Source organism: Cebus imitator, unplaced genomic scaffold (assembly GCF_001604975.1).
Source record: "Cebus imitator isolate Cc_AM_T3 unplaced genomic scaffold, Cebus_imitator-1.0 Scaffold444, whole genome shotgun sequence".
Lineage (NCBI taxonomy): Eukaryota > Metazoa > Chordata > Mammalia > Primates > Cebidae > Cebus > Cebus imitator.
The window spans coordinates 2,897,113-2,901,632 of NW_016107759.1; the positions used below are offsets into that span (position 1 = coordinate 2,897,113).

The following is a 4,520-nucleotide window of genomic DNA, read 5'->3' on the forward strand; positions in this document are numbered from 1 at the left end:
GGTCTTACCCAGGCTGGTCTGGAATTCGGGGTTCAAGTGATCCTCCCACCTCAGGCTCCCAAGTAGCTGTGACTACCTGTGCATACCACCATATCTGGCTTTTTTTTAAAAAACGGTTTCACTTTTGTCACCCAGGCTGGAGTGCAGTGGCGCGGTTGAGCTCAGTTCACTGCAGCCTCCGTCTCCCCCGGGTTCAAGTGATTCTCTTGCCTCAGCCGTCCAAGTAGCTGGGATTATAGGTGTGCGCCACCACACCCGGCTAATTTTTGTATTTTTAGTAGAGACGGGGTTTCACCATGTTAGCCAGGCTAGTCTCGATCTCCTGATCTCAGGTGATCTGCCTGCCTCACCCTTCTAAAGTGCTGGGATTACAGGCGTGAGCCACTGCACCCGGCTAGTATTCGGCTCTAAGTTTTGTTTTTCATTTGTAATGTAAGCTCCCTGGCTTCCTGGAGCTTACATTACAAATAACTAGGCAATTACCAGACAGAACAGGTGCCAGGGAGGGTGGGACAATGTCTGCAAAAGCATCCCGCCGTCCAGGGGGAGACCAGATGTCCAGGAAGCAACCTCCCAGCTGCCTAGGAGGGTTTCTCGAATTACCTTCTTATCTGGCGACCCCAGTCCCCATCCAGCCGGTCTTGCAGGGCTGCAAGTAGGGTCTCAGGCCTTCTGGTTTCCAGGCCCTGTGTGTGTTCCCAGTCCACTGGGCAGGATAGACTGATGCTGGTCCTCAGCGCAGGCATGGTGCAGACAGCAAGCACAAAAAGTGCCTGGGCCCTCTCTGCAGTACTCAGACCCCAAAAATCCTTAGCTCTGAACCCCTGAGACATGCCCTGGTTCCTGTGCCCAGGACAAACAGATGTGAAACTCTGGAAGTGAGTGCAGGGAGGAGCCGCCTTCCGCGTGCGGCCATGACGTCCGAGGTCCAAGCCCTGTGGGCACCGCCTCCTTCTGCGGCTCTTTGTGGCCTTGGTGTAGCACACCTGGTGAGGTCAGCACTGTCCAGCCACCCCTTTCTTCTCGGGGTGAGGGGGAGGGAGGGTGTTCTCTGTGATGTAAGGGTTTAGAGCGCTTTTAAAGTACTAATTGGGGCCAGGCGTCGTGGCTCACACTTTGGGTTGCTTGTAATCCCAACTCTTCGGGGTGCTTGAGGCCTGGGACTTCAAGACCAGCCTGGGCAATGTAGTGAGACTCCCACCATCTCTAAAAAAACAAGAAAACAGATAATCACTCGTTTTACTTTTTTAGGATTCCCAGTCTCTTTGAAAGCGGTTAACAGTCATAAATTTACAAAATTTCAAAGCCTAGCACAGTGGCACACCTGTGATCCCAGCTGCTTGGAAGGCTAAGGTGGGAGAATCGCTTGATTGAGCCGATGCATTGGAGACAAGCCTGGGCAACATAGCAAAACCCCATCACTGTGAAAAGTAAGTAAATTATGAAAATCCAACTGAATTTTGACTGCCAAGCCTGGCACTTTTTTATGTAAAACTATTTCTTTAAAAAAAAACTTTGGTTCAATTCATTTACCTCAGAGAACAAAAAAGAAAAAAATTAAAATTAAAAAAACACACACCCACATAAAAGATCCATCAGACAAACCCATCACCTAAAAATTATAAAGTAATGAATATCTCAAAAAAAGAAAAGATAAAGTAATGAATATCTAAAGCATAAAGAGATGCTTCCTTAGCTGCCTGATGCCTCAACCCACTGTGCAGAGTACCCAGAGCCATAGCAGGAGCCCCTCCAGTGCAGCCTCCTCAGAGCGTCCCTGCAGTGCTGGAGCCACTCAGATACATCCATGTTAGTGCACTAGTGGGACAACTTCGTCATATTTAAAACATGGAGACTGGGCAATATGGCGAAACCCCATCTCTACTAAAAATACAAAAATCAGCTGAGCATGGGGTGTACACCTTTAGTCCCAGCTACTTGGGAGGCTGAGGCAGGAGGATCACCTGAGCCTTAGGAGGTTGAGACTACAGTGAGCCAAAATTGTGCCACTGCACTCCAGCTTGGGTGACAGAGTGAGACTCTGTCCCCCCCACCCCCTAAAAAAGGAGCCTAAATGCCCATCTACAGGAAATGAGTTAAATTCATTCGAAATTCATTAATTATGAAATTAGGTCCATCTGGATGATGACATGATTAATTTAACTCTTCAATTACAGAATAAAGAGGAACTCTGCGGCCAGTCGTGGTGGCTCACGCTTGTAATCCTAGCCCTTTGGGAGGCTGAGGCAGGTGGATCCCCTGAGATCAGGAGTTCAAGACCAGCCTGGCCAACATGGTGAAACCCTGTCTCTACTAAAAAATACAAAAATCATCTGGGCATGGTGGTGGGTGCCTGTAATCCCAGCTACTTGGGAGGCTTAGGCAGGAGAATTGCTTGAACCTGGGAGGTAGAGGNGGTCTGTTGGGGGGATATAGGGGAGGGACAGCAGGGGGTGGGGAGATGGGGAGAGATAGCATGGGGAGAAATGCCAGATATAGGTGATGGGGAGGAAGGCAGCAAACCACACTGCCATGTGTGTACCTATGCAACAATCTTGCATGTTCTTCACATGTACCCCAAAACCTAAAATGCAATTTGAAAAGAGAGAGAGAGAAGGAGAGAGTGAGAAAGAAAAAAACACCTGCATTACTAATTTGAAGAAAAAAATGTCACCCACTTAATTCAAGTTAAAAAGAGAGGGCAAAAAGTGCAAACATTATAATAGACTTATGACAAGTTAATGAATTGGTCACATTAACCTCAAAATGCCACATTAGCTTTAAGAAAATATTACAGTATTTGCTGTGGTTTAACTCAGTAAAAAGATTTTTTTCTCAGCCGGGTGTGGTAGCTCACTCCTGTAATCTCAGTACTTTGGGAGGCTGAGGTGGGTGGATCACCTGAGGTCAGGAGTTCAAGACAAGCCTGGCCAATATGGTAAAATCCCATCTCTACTAAAACTACAAAAAAATTAGCCAGGCATGGTGGTGGGCACCTGTTATCCCAGCTACTTAAAAGGCTGAGGCAGGAGAATCACTTGACCCAGGAGGCAGAGGTTGCAGTGAGTCAAGATCGGGCCATTGCACTCCAGCTTGGACTCCATCTCAAAAAAAAAAAAAAAAAAAAAGAGTTCTGCATTCTCCCAGTGCTCAAGGCACCATGTCAGGCTACATTGTCATCAGGCTGGTAGGTGGGTGGCAGACAAATCCAGGCAGCACCCAGGAGCCCTCATGGCTCCCCTGCTCCAGCTTGGTGGCCACAGCCTGACGCCCCTTCCCTCAGGGCTGCGCCAGGCCTGTGGAAATCTTTGTGACCCAGGTTTCACTCATGGGCCAAGATACTCTGCACTTGCTCTCAGCAGGGACAGCGCTCCGTGCAGTGCCTGCAGCCTTCATACAGCTCAGCTCTTCTTTCTGGGAGCTAGGAAGCTGTCAGCTTAGCTCTCTGTGGGCAGGGTTTTTAAAATTCTGTTTGTCTGCAGTCAGAGCTAATGGTCCCAGCACACAAATCCCCACCTACAGGCCTGTCAAGGAGGCACAAGGCCCACACCCATCCCTCCAGGTGCCCTTGTGCAAGTGACAAGCACCCACAGCCTCAGGGGAGTCCTCACTCCCCGATCTCAACGTGTTGCTCTCTGCAGCGTTTAGCGCCCGCGATGCGCAATCCCTGGAGGAAGATAGCCTAGTGGGCTGCACGCCCAGCACCACTCAAGGCCATAGGTGCAAATGTGGAGTCTGGTCTTCACGGGCCCTGGAAAGGAGACCTTTCCATACCTGGGGTTTGGGAGCAGTGGGAGGCAGGTGTGGGGAGAGGTGAGCTAGCTTACACAGCCGGGCAGGGGAAGGGAGTAGAAGGCTGAGACACAAAGCGGGGCCAAGATGCAGTTCCTGTCCTGCAGGGTTCTCAGTGACCCCTGTACACTGAAGACTCCCTCTCCATCGGTGCTGTGCTGGGTCTGCTAGGTGAGGTCTCCAGTGCCCGAAGCCCTGTGTGCCAGGGCCAGGCCTACCCCAGAGCCCCACGCACCTTCCACGTCAGCCCCAGTGGTCGGAGGTCATGTCCTTCTCCAGGATATACAGCCGAAATTCCCACCTCCCCGAGCTCCAGCTTCCCTCCAGGCCAGTGTGGCTGATTTTGCCCACCCAGGAATACCCTGTGCAGAGGCCCCTCCAGGCAGGAGCCTGCCGGGCTGAGGAGGGCTTGTGAACTCCTGAGTGGCCCTACCTGCTGCCCCCAAGGAAGGTGGGCCCGAATACCATTACCCTGTGTTTTGAGCGGAAAATGTTCCAATAGGGCGTGACTCCAAGTAGTTTAAAAATACAAAGCAGAGGCCGGGCGCGGTGGCTCAAGCCTGTAATCCCAGCACTTTGGGAGGCCGAGGCGGGTGGATCACGAGGTCAAGAGATCGAGACCATCCTAGTCAACATGGTGAAACCCCGTCTCTACTAAAAATACAAAAAATTAGCTGGGCATGGTGGCGCATGCCTGTAATCCCAGCTACTCAGGAGGCTGAGGCAGG

General features: G+C 50.9%; 1 long non-coding RNA gene across 1 annotated transcript in view; it reads left to right on the plus strand.

Annotated features, from left to right (window-relative positions):
• Positions 1-3,190: 3,190 nt before the first annotated feature.
• Positions 3,191-4,520, plus strand: part of LOC108290963 — a 4,422-nt gene continuing 3,092 nt past the window's right edge. Inside the window, exons 1-2 of the long non-coding RNA XR_001819767.2 lie at positions 3,191-3,813; positions 3,900-3,963. This is a non-coding gene — a long non-coding RNA (uncharacterized LOC108290963). The remainder of the gene's footprint in view (positions 3,814-3,899; positions 3,964-4,520) is intronic.